The sequence below is a fragment of the Carcharodon carcharias genome (genome assembly GCF_017639515.1).
Source record: "Carcharodon carcharias isolate sCarCar2 chromosome 36 unlocalized genomic scaffold, sCarCar2.pri SUPER_36_unloc_2, whole genome shotgun sequence".
Taxonomy (NCBI): domain Eukaryota; kingdom Metazoa; phylum Chordata; class Chondrichthyes; order Lamniformes; family Lamnidae; genus Carcharodon; species Carcharodon carcharias.
Genome location: NW_024470737.1, coordinates 369,609 through 387,443, shown reverse-complemented (window position 1 = coordinate 387,443; position 17,835 = coordinate 369,609). Strand labels below are relative to the sequence as shown.

The 17,835-nt window shown below is 48.7% G+C and overlaps 1 protein-coding gene across 6 annotated transcripts in view; it reads right to left on the bottom strand.

Moving 5' to 3' along the window:
• slc50a1 (solute carrier family 50 member 1) overlaps positions 1–17,594 on the bottom strand; it is a 41,442-nt gene extending 23,848 nt beyond the window's left edge. For 2 of the 6 annotated variants that reach the window (XM_041181740.1, XM_041181732.1), the window contains exon 1: positions 17,530–17,594. The gene's annotated coding sequence lies outside the window, so the exon portion shown is untranslated. Of the gene's footprint in view, positions 1–10,050; positions 10,083–17,427 lie in introns of those variants that run through there. The other 4 variants (XM_041181738.1, XM_041181733.1, XM_041181739.1 and 1 more) reach the window with 4 other exon arrangements.
• Positions 17,595–17,835: the final 241 nt, after the last annotated feature.

The following is a 17,835-nucleotide window of genomic DNA, read 5'->3' as shown; positions in this document are numbered from 1 at the left end:
CCCACTGTACACACACTACACAGGATACACACCCTGCCCTGGGTTACAGAGAGAGAGAGAGATTTACCCCCACTGTACACACACTACACAGTATACACACCCTGCCCTGGGTTACAGAAAGAGAGAGATTTACCCTCACTGTACACACACTACACAGTATACACACCCTGCCCTGGGTTACAGAAAGAGAGAGATTTACCCTCACTGTACACACACTACACAGTATACACACCCTGCCCTGGGTTACAGAAAGAGAGAGATTTACCCTCACTCTACACACACTACACAGTATACACACCCTGTCCTGGGTTACAGAGAGAGAGAGAGATTTACCCCCACTGTACACACACTACACAGTATACACACCCTGCCCTCGGTTACAGAGAGAGAGAGAGAGAGATTTACCCCCACTGTACACACACTACACAGTATACACACCCTGCCCTGGGTTACAGAGAGAGAGAGAGAGAGATTTACACCCTCTGTACACACAATACACAGTATACACACCTTGCCCTGGGTTACAGAGAGAGATTTACCCTCACTGTACACACACTACACAGTATACACACCCTGCCCTGGGTTAGAGAGAGAGAGATTTACCCTCACTGTACACACACTACACAGTATACACACCCTGCCCTGGGCTACAGAGAGAGAGAGAGAGAGAGAGATTTACCCTCACTGTACACACACTACACAGTATACACACCCTGTCCTGGGTTACAGAGAGAGAGATTTACCCCCACTGTACACACACTACACAGTATACACTCCCTGCCCTGGGTTACAGAGAGAGAGAGAGATTTACCCCCACTGTACACACACTACACAGTATACACACCCTGCCCTGGGTTACAGAGAGAGATTTTCCCCCACTCTACACACACTACACAGTATACACACCCTGTCCTGGGTTACAGAGAGAGAGAGAGATTTACCCCCACTGTACACACACTACACAGTATACACACACTGCCCTGGGTTACAGAGAGAGATTTACGGCCACTGTACACACACTACAAAGTATATACACCCTGTCCTGGGTTACAGATAGAGAGAGAGATTTACCCCCACTGTACACACACCACACAGTATACACACCCTGCCCTGGGTTACAGAGAGAGAGAGATTTACCCTCACTGTACACACAATACACAGTATACACACCCTGCCCTGGGTTACAGAGAGAGAGAGAGATTTACCCCCACTGTACACACACTGAACAGTATACACAACCTGCCCTGGGTTACAGAGAGAGAGAGATATTTACCCTAACTGTACACACACTTCACAGTATACAAACCCTGTCCTGGGTTACAGAGAGAGAGAGAGAGATTTACCCTCATTGTGCACACACTACACAGTATACACACGCTGTCCAGGGTTACAGAGAGAGAGAGAGAGAGATTTACCCCCACTGTACACACACTACACAGTATACACACCCTGTCCAGGGTTACAGAGAGAGAGAGAGAGATTTACTCCCACTGTACACACACTACACAGTATACAAACCCTGCCCTGGGTTACAGAGAGAGAGAGAGAGAGATTTACCCTCACTGTACACACACTACACAGTATACACACCCTGCCCTGGGTTACAGAGAGAGAGAGAGATTAACCCTCACTGTACACACACTACACAGTATACACACCCTGCCCTGGGTTACAGAGAGAGAGAGAGATTAAGCCTCACTGTACACACACTACACAGTATACACAGAGATAAAAACAAAAAAACTGCGGATGCTGGAAATCCAAAACAAAAACAGAATTACCTGGAAAAACTCAGCAGGTCTGGCAGCATCGGCGGAGAAGAAAAGAGTTGACGTTTCGAGTCCTCATGACCCTTCGACAGAACTTGAGTTCGAGTCCAGGAAAGAGCTGAAATATAAGCTGGTTTAAGGTGTGTGTGTGGGGGGCGGAGAGATAGAGAGACAGAGAGGTGGAGGGGGTTGGTGTGGTTGTAGCGACAAACAAGCAGTGATAGAAGCAGATCATCAAAAGATGTCAACAACAATAGTACAATAGAACACATAGGTGTTAAAGTTAAAGTTGGTGATATTATCTAAACGAATGTGCTAATTAAGAATGGATGGTAGGGCACTCAAGGTATAGCTCTAGTGGGTTTTTTTTTTATATTTTTTTTTATATATAATGGAAATAGGTGGGAAAAGGAAAATCTTTATAATTTATTGGGAAAAAAAAAAAGAAGGGGGAAACAGAAAGGGGGTGGGGATGGGGGAGGGGACTCACGACCTAAAGTTGTTGAATTCAATATTCAGTCCGGAAGGCTGTAAAGTCCCTAGTCGGAAGATGAGGTGTTGTTCCTCCAGTTTGCGTTGGGCTTCACTGGAACAATGCAGCAAGCCAAGGACAGACATGTGGGCAAGAGAGCAGGGTGGAGTGTTAAAATGGCAAGCGACAGGGAGGTTTGGGTCATTCTTGCGGACAGACCGCAGGTGTTCTGCAAAGCGGTCGCCCAGTTTACGTTTGGTCTCTCCAATGTAGAGGAGACCACATTGGGAGCAACGAATGCAGTAGACTAAGTTGGGGGAAATGCAAGTGAAATGCTGCTTCACTTGAAAGGAGTGTTTGGGTCCTTGGACGGTGAGGAGAGAGGAAGTGAAGGGGCAGGTGTTGCATCTTTTGCGTGGGCAAGGGGTTGTGCCATAGGAGGGGGTTGAGGAGTAGGGGGTGATGGAGGAGTGGACCAGGGTGTCCCGGAGGGAGCGATCCCTACGGAATGCCGATAAGGGGGGTGAAGGGAAGATGTGTTTGGTAGTGGCATCATGCTGGAGTTGGCGGAAATGGCGGAGGATGATCCTTTGAATGCGGAGGCTGGTGGGGTGATAAGTGAGGACAAGGGGGACCCTATCATGTTTCTGGGAGGGAGGAGAAGGAGTGAGGGCGGATGCGCGGGAGATGGGCCGGACACGGTTGAGGGCCCTGTCAACGACCGTGGGTGGAAAACCTCGGTTAAGGAAGAAGGAGGACATGTCAGAGGAACTGTTTTTGAATGTAGCATCATCGGAACAGATGCGACGGAGGCGAAGGAACTGAGAGAATGGGATGGAGTCCTTACAGGAAGTGGGGTGTGAGGAGCTGTAGTCGAGATAGCTGTGGGTGTCGGTGGGTTTGTAATGGATATTGGTGGACAGTCTATCACCAGAGATTGAGACAGAGAGGTCAAGGAAGGGAAGGGAAGTGTCAGAGATGGACCACGTGAAAATGATGGAGGGGTGGAGATTGGAAGCAAAATTAATAAATTTTTCCAAGTCCTGACGAGAGCATGAAGCAGCACCGAAATAATCATCGATGTACCGGAGAAAGAGTTGTGGAAGGGGGCCGGAGTAGGACTGCAACAAGGAATGTTCCACATACCCCATAAAGAGACAGGCATAGCTGGGGCCCATGCGGGTACCCATAGCCACACCTTTTATTTGGAGGAAGTGAGAGGAGTTGAAGGAGAAATTGTTCAGCGTGAGAACAAGTTCAGCCAGACGGAGGAGAGTAGTGGTGGATGGGGATTGTTCGGGCCTCTGTTCGAGGAAGAAGCTAAGGGCCCTCAGACCATCCTGGTGGGGGATGGAGGTGTAGAGGGATTGGACGTCCATGGTGAAGAGGAAGCGGTAGGGGCCAGGGAACTGGAAATTGTTGATGTGACGTAAGGTGTCAGAGGAATCACGGATGTAGGTGGGAAGGGACTGGACAAGGGGAGAGAGAAGGGAGTCAAGATAACGAGAAATGAGTTCTGTGGGGCAGGAGCAAGCTGAGACGATCGGTCTACTGGGGCAGTTCTGTTTGTGGATTTTGGGTAGGAGATAGAAGCGGGCCGTCCGAGGTTGGGCAACTATCAGGTTGGAAGCTGTGGGAGGGAGATCCCCAGAGGAGATGAGGTCAGTGACAGTCCTGGAAACAATGGCTTGATGTTCAGTGGTGGGGTCATGGTCCAGGGAGAGGTAGGAGGAAGTGTCTGCGAGTTGACGCTCAGCCTCCGCGTGGTAGAGGTCAGTGCGCCAGACAACAACAGCACCACCCTTGTCAGCGGGTTTGATGACAATGTCAGGGTTGGACCTGAGAGAATGGAGTGCAGTAAGTTCAGAGAGAGACAGGTTAGAATGGGTGAGAGGAGCAGAGAAATTGAGACGACTAATGTCGCGCCGACAGTTCTCAATGAAAAGATCGAGAGAAGGTAAGAATCCAGAGGGAGGGGTCCAGGTGGAGGGAGAATATTGAAGATGGGTAAAAGGATCCGTTGAACTGGGAGAGGACTCCTGCCCAAAGAAGTGAGCCCGGAGACGAAGACGGCGGAAGAAGAGTTCAGTATCATGCCGAGCCCGAAATTCATTGAGGTGAGGGCGTAAGGGTATGAAACTAAGTCCTTTGCTGAGCACTGAACGTTCAGCATCGGAGAGGGGAAGGTCAGGGGGTATAGTGAATACACAGCTGGGGCTGGGATTGGAAGATGGGGTGGGGACGGAGGGACAGGCAGGGGTGGAGGGTCCTAGATGGGTGTTGGTGTCGATGAGTTGGTGGAGCTTGCGTTCCTTAGCACTTGAGAGAAAGAGAAAAAGTTTCTTGTTGAGGACTTGGAAAAATTTATTAATTTTGCTTCCAATCTCCACCCCTCCATCATTTTCACGTGGTCCATCTCTGACACTTCCCTTCCCTTCCTTGACCTCTCTGTCTCAATCTCTGGTGATAGACTGTCCACCAATATCCATTACAAACCCACCGACACCCACAGCTATCTCGACTACAGCTCCTCACACCCCGCTTCCTGTAAGGACTCCATCCCATTCTCTCAGTTCCTTCGCCTCCGTCGCATCTGTTCCGATGATGCTACCTTCAAAATCAGTTCCTCTGACATGTCCTCCTTCTTCCTTAACCGAGGTTTTCCACCCACGGTCGTTGACAGGGCCCTCAACCGTGTCCGGCCCATCTCCCGCGCATCCGCCCTCACTCCTTCTCCTCCCTCCCAGAAACATGATAGGGTCCCCCTTGTCCTCACTTATCACCCCACCAGCCTCCGCATTCAAAGGATCATCCTCCGCCATTTCCGCCAACTCCAGCATGATGCCACTACCAAACACATCTTCCCTTCACCCCCCTTATCGGCATTCCGTAGGGATCGCTCCCTCCGGGACACCCTGGTCCACTCCTCCATCACCCCCTACTCCTCAACCCCCTCCTATGGCACAACCCCTTGCCCACGCAAAAGATGCAACACCTGCCCCTTCACTTCCTCTCTCCTCACCGTCCAAGGACCCAAACACTCCTTTCAAGTGAAGCAGCATTTCACTTGCATTTCCCCCAACTTAGTCTACTGCATTCGTTGCTCCCAATGTGGTCTCCTCTACATTGGAGAGACCAAACGTAAACTGGGCGACCGCTTTGCAGAACACCTGCGGTCTGTCCGCAAGAATGACCCAAACCTCCCTGTCGCTTGCCATTTTAACACTCCACCCTGCTCTCTTGCCCACATGTCTGTCCTTGGCTTGCTGCATTGTTCCAGTGAAGCCCAACGCAAACTGGAGGAACAACACCTCATCTTCCGACTAGGGACTTTACAGCCTTCCGGACTGAATATTGAATTCAACAACTTTAGGTCGTGAGTCCCCTCCCCCATCCCCACCCCCTTTCTGTTTCCCCCTTCTTTTTTTTTTTCCCAATAAATTATAAAGATTTTCCTTTTCCCACCTATTTCCATTATATATAAAAAAAAAATAAAAAAAAAAAAACCCACTAGAGCTATACCTTGAGTGCCCTACCATCCATTCTTAATTAGCACATTCGTTTAGATAATATCACCAACTTTAACTTTAACACCTATGTGTTCTATTGTACTATTGTTGTTGACATCTTTTGATGATCTGCTTCTATCACTGCTTGTTTGTCGCTACAACCACACCAACCCCCTCCACCTCTCTGTCTCTCTATCTCTCCGCCCCCCACACACACACCTTAAACCAGCTTATATTTCAGCTCTTTCCTGGACTCGAACTCAAGTTCTGTCGAAGGGTCATGAGGACTCGAAACGTCAACTCTTTTCTTCTCCGCCGATGCTGCCAGACCTGCTGAGTTTTTCCAGGTAATTCTGTTTTTGTTTTACACAGTATACACACCCTGCCCTGGGTTACAGAGAGAGAGAGAGATTAACCCTCACTGTACACACACTACACAGTATACACACCCTGCCCTGGGTTACAGAGAGAGAGAGAGAGAGAGAGAGATTTACCCCCACCGTACACACAATACACAGTATACACACCCTGCACTGGGTTACAGAAAGAGAGAGATTTATCCTCACTGTACACACACTACACAGTATACACACCCTGCCCTGGGTTACAGAGAGAGAGAGAGATTTACCCCCACTGTACACACACTACACAGTATACACACCCTGCCCTCGGTTACAGAGAGAGAGAGAGAGAGATTTACCCCCACTGTACACACACTACACAGTATACACACCCTGCCCTGGGTTACAGAGAGAGAGAGAGAGAGATTTACACCCTCTGTACACACAATACACAGTATACACACCTTGCCCTGGGTTACAGAGAGAGATTTACCCTCACTGTACACACACTACACAGTATACACACCCTGCCCTGGGTTAGAGAGAGAGAGATTTACCCTCACTGTACACACACTACACAGTATACACACCCTGCCCTGGGTTACAGAGAGAGAGAGAGAGAGAGAGAGATTTACCCTCACTGTACACACACTACACAGTATACACACCCTGTCCTGGGTTACAGAGAGAGAGATTTACCCCCACTGTACACACACTACACAGTATACACTCCCTGCCCTGGGTTACAGAGAGAGAGCGAGATTTACCCCCACTGTACACACACTACACAGTAAACACACCCTGACCTGGGTTACAGAGAGAGAGATTTACCCCCACTGTACACACACTACACAGTATACACACCCTGCCCTGGATTACAGAGAGAGAGAGAGATTTACCTCCACTGTACAAACACTGCACAGTATACACACCCTGCCCTGGGTTACAGAGAGAGAGAGATTTACCCTCACTGTACACACACTACACAGTATACACACCCTGCCCTGGGTTACAGAGAGAGAGAGAGAGATTTACCCTCACTGTACACACACTACACAGTATACAAACACTGCCCTGGGTTACAGAGAGAGAGATTTACCCCCACTATACACACACTACACAGTATACACACCCTGCCCTGGGTTACAGAGAGAGAGAGAGAGAGATTTACCCCCACTGTACACACACTACACAGTATACACACCCTGCCCTGGGTTACAGAGAGAGAGAGAGAGAGATTGACCCCCACTGTACACACACTACACATTATACACACCCTGCCCTGGGTTACAGAGAGAGAGAGATTTACCCCCACTGTACACACACTACACAGTATACACACCCTGTCCTGGTTTACAGAGAGAGAGAGAGAGAGATTTACCCCCACGGTACACACACTTCACAGTATACACACCCTGTCCTGGGTTACAGAGAGAGAGAGAGATTTACCCTCATTGTACCCACACTACACAGTATACACACGCTGTCCAGGGTTACAGAGAGAGAGAGAGAGATTTACCCCCACTGTACACACACTACACAGTATACACACCCTGCCCTGGGTTACAGAGAGAGAGAGAGATTTACCCTCACTGTACACACACTACACAGTATACACACACTGCCCTGGGTTACAGAGAGAGAGATTTACCCCCACTGTACACACACTACACAGTATACACACCCTGCCCTGGGTTACAGAGAGAGAGAGAGATTTACCCTCACTGTACACACACTACACAGTATACACACCCCGCCCTGGTTTACAGAGAGAGAGAGAGATTTACCCCCACTGTACACACACTACACAGGATACACACCCTGCCCTGGGTTACAGAGAGAGAGAGAGATTTACCCCCACTGTACACACACTACACAGTATACACACCCTGCCCTGGGTTACAGAAAGAGAGAGATTTACCCTCACTGTACACACACTACACAGTATACACACCCTGCCCTGGGTTACAGAAAGAGAGAGATTTACCCTCACTGTACACACACTACACAGTATACACACCCTGCCCTGGGTTACAGAGAGAGAGAGAGATTTACCCCCACTGTACACACACTACACAGTATACACACCCTGCCCTGGGTTACAGAGAGAGAGAGAGAGAGATTTACCCTCACTGTACACACACTACACAGTATACACACCCTGCCCTGGGTTACAGAGAGAGAGAGAGAGAAATTTCCCCTCACTGTACACACACTACACAGTATACACACCCTGCCCTGGGTTACAGAGAGAGAGAGAGATTTACCCTCACTGTACACACACTACACAGTATACACACCCTGCCCTCGGTTACAGAGAGAGAGAGAGAGAGATTTACTCCCACTGTACACACACTGCACAGTATACACACCCTGCCCTGGGTTACAGAGAGAGAGAGAGAGAGATTTACACCCTCTGCACACACAATACACAGTATACACACCTTGCCCTGGGTTACAGAGAGAGATTTACCCTCACTGTACACACACTACACAGTATACACACCCTGCCCTGGGTTAGAGAGAGAGAGATTTACCCTCACTGTACACACACTACACAGTATACACACCCTGCCCTGGGTTACAGAGAGAGAGAGAGAGAGAGAGAGATTTACCCTCACTGTACACACACTACACAGTATACACACACTGCCCTGGGTTACAGAGAGAGAGATTTACCCCCACTGTACACACACTACACAGTATACACACCCTGCCCTGGGTTAAAGAGAGAGAGAGAGAGAGATTTATCCCCACTGTACACACACTACACAGTATACACACCCTGCCCTGGGTTACAGAGAGAGAGAGAGATTTACCCCCACTGTACACACACTACACAGGATACACACCCTGCCCTGGGTTACAGAGAGAGAGAGAGATTTACCCCCACTGTACACACACTACACAGTATACACACCCTGCCCTGGGTTACAGAAAGAGAGAGATTTACCCTCACTGTACACACACTACACAGTATACACACCCTGCCCTGGGTTACAGAAAGAGAGAGATTTACCCTCACTGTACACACACTACACAGTATACACACCCTGCCCTGGGTTACAGAAAGAGAGAGATTTACCCTCACTCTACACACACTACACAGTATACACACCCTGTCCTGGGTTACAGAGAGAGAGAGAGATTTACCCCCACTGTACACACACTACACAGTATACACACCCTGCCCTCGGTTACAGAGAGAGAGAGAGAGAGATTTACCCCCACTGTACACACACTACACAGTATACACACCCTGCCCTGGGTTACAGAGAGAGAGAGAGAGAGATTTACACCCTCTGTACACACAATACACAGTATACACAGCTTGCCCTGGGTTACAGAGAGAGATTTACCCTCACTGTACACACACTACACAGTATACACACCCTGCCCTGGGTTAGAGAGAGAGAGATTTACCCTCACTGTACACACACTACACAGTATACACACCCTGCCCTGGGTTACAGAGAGAGAGAGAGAGAGAGAGAGAGTTACCCTCACTGTACACACACTACACAGTATACACACCCTGTCCTGGGTTACAGAGAGAGAGATTTACCCCCACTGTACACACACTACACAGTATACACTCCCTGCCCTGGGTTACAGAGAGAGAGAGAGATTTACCCCCACTGTACACACACTACACAGTATACACACCCTGCCCTGGGTTACAGAGAGAGATTTTCCCCCACTCTACACACACTACACAGTATACACACCCTGTCCTGGGTTACAGAGAGAGAGAGAGATTTACCCCCACTGTACACACACTACACAGTATACACACCCTGCCCTGGGTTACAGAGAGAGATTTACGGCCACTGTACACACACTACAAAGTATATACACCCTGTCCTGGGTTACAGATAGAGAGAGAGATTTACCCCCACTGTACACACACCACACAGTATACACACCCTGCCCTGGGTTACAGAGAGAGAGAGATTTACCCTCACTGTACACACACTGCACAGTATACACAACCTGCCCTGGGTTACAGAGAGAGAGAGATATTTACCCTAACTGTACACACACTTCACAGTATACAAACCCTGTCCTGGGTTACAGAGAGAGAGAGAGATTTACCCTCATTGTGCACACACTACACAGTATACACACGCTGTCCAGGGTTACAGAGAGAGAGAGAGAGATTTACCCCCACTGTACACACACTACACAGTATACACACCCTGTCCAGGGTTACAGAGAGAGAGAGAGAGATTTACTCCCACTGTACACACACTACACAGTATACAAACCCTGCCCTGGGTTACAGAGAGAGAGAGAGATTTACCCTCACTGTACACACACTACACAGTATACACACCCTGCCCTGGGTTACAGAGAGAGAGAGAGATTAACCCTCACTGTACACACACTACACAGTATACACACCCTGCCCTGGGTTACAGAGAGAGAGAGAGATTAACCCTCACTGTACACACACTACACAGTATACACACCCTGCCCTGGGTTACAGAGAGAGAGAGAGATTAACCCTCACTGTACACACACTACACAGTATACACACCCTGCCCTGGGTTACAGAGAGAGAGAGAGAGAGAGAGATTTACCCCCACTGTACACACAATACACAGTATACACACCCTGCACTGGGTTACAGAGAGAGAGAGATTTACCCTCACTGTACACACAATACACAGTATACACACCCTGCCCTGGGTTACAGAGAGAGAGATTTACCCTCACTGTACACACACTACACAGTATACACACCCTGCCCTGGGTTACAGAGAGAGAGAGAGAGATTTCCCCTCACTGTACACACACTACACAGTATACACACCCTGCCCTGGGTTACAGAGAGAGAGAGAGAGAGATTTACACTCATTGTACACACACTACACAGTGTACACACCCTGTCCAGGGTTACAGAGAGAGAGAGAGAGATTTACCCCCACTGTACACACACTACACAGTATACACACCCTGCCCTGGGTTACAGAGAGAGAGAGAGATTTACCCTCACTGTACACACACTACACAGTATACACACCCTGTCCTGGGTTAGAGAGAGAGATTTACCCGCACTGTACACACACTACACAGTATACACACCCTGTCCTGGGTTACAGAGAGAGAGAGAGATTTACCCCCACTGTACACACACTGCACAGTATACACACCCTGCCCTGGGTTACAGAGAGAGAGAGAGATTTACCCCCACTGTACACACACTGCACAGTATACACACCCTGCCCTGGGTTACAGAAAGAGAGAGATTTACCCTCACTGTACACACACTAAACAGTATACACACCCTGCCCTGGGTTACAGAGAGAGAGAGATTTACCCTCATTGTACACACACTACACAGGATACACACCCTGCCCTGGGTTACAGAGAGAGAGAGATTCACCCTCATTGTACACACACTACACAGTATACACACCCTGTCCAGGGTTACAGAGAGAGAGATTTACCCCCACTGTGCACACACTACACAGTATACACACCCTGTCCTGGGTTACAGAGAGAGAGAGAGATTTACCCTCACTGTACACACACCACACAGTATACACACCCTGCCCTGGGTTACAGAGAGAGAGAGAGAGAGAGATTTAGCCCCACTGTACACACACTACACAGTATACACACCCTGCCCTGGGTTACAGAGAGAGAGAGAGAGAGAGAGAGATTTACCCCCACTGTACACACACTACACAGTATACACACCCTGCCCTGGGTTACAGAGAGAGAGAGATTTACCCTCACTGTACACACACAACACAGTATACACACCCTGCCCTGGGTTACAAAGAGAGAGAGTTTTACCCCCACTGTACACACACTACACAGTATACACACCGTGTCCTGGGTTAGAGAGAGAGATTTACCCCCACTGTACACACACTACACAGTATACACACCCTGTCCTTGGTTACAGAGAGAGAGAGAGAGATTTACCCTCATTGTACACACACTACACAGTATACACACCCTGCCCTGGTTTACACAGAGAGAGAGATTTACCCTCACTGTACACACACTACACAGTATACACACCCTGCCCTGGGTTACAGAAAGAGAGAGATTTACCCTCACTGTACACACACTACACAGTATACACACCCTGCCCTGGGTTACAGAAAGAGAGAGATTTACCCTCACTGTACACACACTACACAGTATACACACCCTGCCCTGGGTTACAGAAAGAGAGAGATTTACCCTCACTGTACACACACTACACAGTATACACACCCTGCCCTGGGTTACAGAGAGAGAGAGAGATTTACCCCCACTGTACACACACTACACAGTATACACACCCTGCCCTGGGTTACAGAGAGAGAGATTTACCCTCACTGTACACACACTACACAGTATACACACCATGCCCTGGGTTACAGAGAGAGAGAGAGAGAGATTTACCCTCACTATACACACACTACACAGTATACACACCCTGCCCTGGGTTACAGAGAGAGAGAGAGAGAGAAATTTCCCCTCACTGTACACACACTACACAGTATACACACTCTGCCCTGGGTTACAGAGAGAGAGAGATTTACCCTCACTGTACACACACTACACAGTATACACACCCTGTCCTGGGTTACAGAGAGAGATATAGAGATTTACCCTCACTGTACACACACTACACAGTATACACACCCTGCCCTCGGTTACAGAGAGAGAGAGAGAGAGAGATTTACCCCCACTGTACACACACTACACAGTATACACACCCTGTCCTGGGTTACAGAGAGAGAGAGAGAGAGATTGACCCCCTCTGTACACACAATACACAGTATACACACCCTGCCCTGGGTTACAGAGAGAGATTTACCCTCACTGTACACACACTACACAGTATACAGACCCTGCCCTGGGTTAGAGAGAGAGAGATTTACCCTCACTGTATACACACTACACAGTATACACACCCTGCCCTGGGTTACAGAGAGAGAGAGAGAGAGATTTACCCTCACTGTACACACACTACACAGTATACACACCCTGTCCTGGGTTACAGAGAGAGAGATTTACCCCCATTGTACACACACTACACATTATACACTCCCTGCCCTGGGTTACAGAGAGAGAGAGAGATTTACTCCCACTGTACACACACTACACAGTATACACACCCTGCACTGGGTTACAGAGAGAGATTTTCCCCCACTCTACACACACTACACAGTATACACACCCTGTCCTGGGTTACAGAGAGAGAGAGAGATTTACCCCCACTGTACACACACTACACAGTATACACACCCTGCCCTGGGTTACAGAGAGAGATTTACGGCCACTGTACACACACTACAAAGTATATACACCCTGTCCTGGGTTACAGATAGAGAGAGAGATTTACCCCCACTGTACACACACCACACAGTATACACACCCTGCCCTGGGTTACAGAGAGAGAGAGATTTACCCTCACTGTACACACACTACACAGTATACACACCCTGCCCTGGGTTACAGAGAGAGAGAGAGATTTACCCCCACTGTACACACACTGCACAGTATACACAACCTGCCCTGGGTTACAGAGAGAGAGAGATATTTACCCTAACTGTACACACACTTCACAGTATACAAACCCTGTCCTGGGTTACAGAGAGAGAGAGAGAGATTTACCCTCATTGTGCACACACTACACAGTATACACACGCTGTCCAGGGTTACAGAGAGAGAGAGAGAGATTTACCCCCACTGTACACACACTACACAGTATACACACCCTGTCCAGGGTTACAGAGAGAGAGAGAGAGATTTACTCCCACTGTACACACACTACACAGTATACAAACCCTGCCCTGGGTTACAGAGAGAGAGAGAGATTTACCCTCACTGTACACACACTACACAGTATACACACCCTGCCCTGGGTTACAGAGAGAGAGAGAGATTAACCCTCACTGTACACACACTACACAGTATACACACCCTGCCCTGGGTTACAGAGAGAGAGAGAGATTAACCCTCACTGTACACACACTACACAGTATACACACCCTGCCCTGGGTTACAGAGAGAGAGAGAGAGATTAACCCTCACTGTACACACACTACACAGTATACACACCCTGCCCTGGGTTACAGAGAGAGAGAGAGAGAGAGATTTACCCCCACTGTACACACAATACACAGTATACACACCCTGCACTGGGTTACAGAGAGAGAGAGATTTACCCTCACTGTACACGCAATACACAGTATACACACCCTGCCCTGGGTTACAGAGAGAGAGATTTACCCTCACAGTACACACACTACACAGTATACACACCCTGCCCTGGGTTACAGAGAGAGAGAGAGAGATTTCCCCTCACTGTACTCACACTACACAGTATACACACCCTGCCCTGGGTTACAGAGAGAGAGAGAGAGAGATTTACACTCATTGTACACACACTACACAGTATACACACCCTGTCCAGGGTTACAGAGAGAGAGAGAGAGATTTACCCCCACTGTACACACACTACACAGTATACACACCCTGCCCTGGGTTACAGAGAGAGAGAGAGATTTACCCTCACTGTACACACACTACACAGTATACACACCCTGTCCTGGGTTAGATAGAGAGATTTACCCCCACTGTACACACACTACACAGTATACACACCCTGTCCTGGGTTACAGAGAGAGAGAGAGATTTACCCCCACTGTACACACACTGCACAGTATACACACCCTGCCCTGGGTTACAGAGAGAGAGAGAGATTTACCCCCACTGTACACACACTGCACAGTATACACACCCTGCCCTGGGTTACAGAAAGAGCGAGATTTACCCTCACTGTACACACACTAAACAGTATACACACCCTGCCCTGGGTTACAGAGAGAGAGAGATTTACCCTCATTGTACACACACTACACAGGATACACACCCTGCCCTGGGTTACAGAGAGAGAGAGATTCACCCTCATTGTACACACACTACACAGTATACACACCCTGTCCAGGGTTACAGAGAGAGAGATTTACCCCCACTGTGCACACACTACACAGTATACACACCCTGTCCTGGGTTACAGAGAGAGAGAGAGATTTACCCTCACTGTACACACACCACACAGTATACACACCCTGCCCTGGGTTACAGAGAGAGAGAGAGAGAGAGATTTAGCCCCACTGTACACACACTACACAGTATACACACCCTGCCCTGGGTTACAGAGAGAGAGAGATTTACCCTCACTGTACACACACTACACAGTATACACACCCTGCCCTGGGTTACAAAGAGAGAGAGATTTACCCCCACTGTACACACACTACACAGTATACACACCGTGTCCTGGGTTAGAGAGAGAGATTTACCCCCACTGTACACACACTACACAGTATACACACCCTGTCCTTGGTTACAGAAAGAGAGAGATTTACCCTCACTGTACACACACTACACAGTATACACACCCTGCCCTGGGTTACAGAAAGAGAGAGATTTACCCTCACTGTACACACACTACACAGTATACACACCCTGCCCTGGGTTACAGAGAGAGAGAGAGATTTACCTCCACTGTACACACACTACACAGTATACACACCCTGCCCTGGGTTACAGAGAGAGAGATTTACCCTCACTGTACACACACTACACAGTATACACACCATGCCCTGGGTTACAGAGAGAGAGAGAGAGAGATTTACCCTCACTATACACACACTACACAGTATACACACCCTGCCCTGGGTTAGAGAGAGAGAGAGAGAGAGAAATTTCCCCTCACTGTACACACACTACACAGTATACACACTCTGCCCTGGGTTACAGAGAGAGAGAGATTTACCCTCACTGTACACACACTACACAGTATACACACCCTGTCCTGGGTTACAGAGAGAGATATAGAGATTTACCCTCACTGTACACACACTACACAGTATACACACCCTGCCCTTGGTTACAGAGAGAGAGAGAGAGAGAGATTTACCCCCACTGTACACACACTACACAGTATACACACCCTGCCCTGGGTTACAGAGAGAGAGAGAGAGAGATTGACCCCCTCTGTACACACAATACACAGTATACACACCCTGCCCTGGGTTACAGAGAGAGATTTACCCTCACTGTACACACACTACACAGTATACAGACCCTGCCCTGGGTTAGAGAGAGAGTGATTTACCCTCACTGTATACACACTACACAGTATACACACCCTGCCCTGGGTTACAGAGAGAGAGAGAGAGAGATTTACCCTCACTGTACACACACTACACAGTATACATACCCTGCCCTGGGTTACAGAGAGAGATTTACCCTCACTGTACACCCACTACACAGTATACACACCCTGCCCTGGGTTACAGAGAGAGAGAGAGATTTGCCCTCACTGTACACACTACACAGTATACACAACCATGTCCTGGGTTACAGAGAGAGAGAGAGTTACCCTCACTGTACACACACTACACAGTATACACACCCTGTCCTGGGTTACAGAGAGAGAGAGAGATTTACCCCCACAGTACACACACTACACAGTTTACACACCCTGCCCTGGGTTACAGAGAGAGAGAGAGATTTACCCTCACTGTACACACACTGCACAGTATACACACCCTGTCCTGGGTTACAGAGAGAGAGATTTACCCCCACAGTACACACACTACACAGTATATACACCCTGCCCTGAGTTACAGAGAGAGAGAGAGATTTACCCCCACTGTACACACACTGCACAGTATACACACCCTGTCCTGTGTTACAGAGAGAGAGAGATTTACCCTCACTGTACACACACTACACAGTATACACACCCTGCCCTGGGTTACAGAGAGAGAGATTGACCCCCTCTGTACACACACTACACAGTATACACACCCTGCCCTGGGTTACAGAGAGAGATTTACCCTCACTGTACACACACTACACAGTATACAGACCCTGCCCTGGGTTACAGAGAGAGACATTTACCCCCACAGTACACACAATACACAGTATATACACCCTGCCGTGGTTTACAGAGAGAGAGAGAGATTTACCCCCACTGTACACACACTGCACAGTATACACACCCTGCCCTGGGTTACAGAGAGAGAGAGATTTACCCTCACTGTACACACACTACACAGTATACACACCCTGCCCTGGGTTACAGAGAGAGAGAGATTTACCCCCACTGTACACACACTACACAGTATACACACCCTGCCCTGGGTTACAGAGAGAGAGAGATTTACCCTCACTGTACACACACTACACAGTATACACACCCTGCCCTGGGTTACAGAGAGAGAGAGAGAGAGATTTACCCTCACTGTACACACACTACACAGTATACACACCCTGCCCTGGGTTACAGAGAGAGAGAGAGAGAGATTTACCCTCACTGTACACACACTGCACAGTATACACACCCTGCCCTGGGTTAAACAGAGAGAGAGAGAGAGAGAGGTTCAGTCTGACTGTACACAGTAGACACACACCCTGCCCTGGGTTACACACACGTGGCCATTATTTAGATCCAAGTCTGCAACAGGAAGGAGGAAGTTCTTAGTAAAACTGGCTCTGAGCCCAGCTCCTCACCCAGTGTCTCTGCCTTTCCCTTCCCTCCAGAAAAGTTTTCTGTCTTCTCAGTTCTCCCCAACGGCTCTCTCTCTCTCTGTCTGCCCATGACTTTCTCCTTCTCACTCTCTCTTTGTCCCAGCCTCTCTCTCTCTGTATATTTATCTGTCTCTCTCTGTCTCTCCCTTACACAGTCCCTAACACTCTCTGTCTCAGCCTCACTCTCT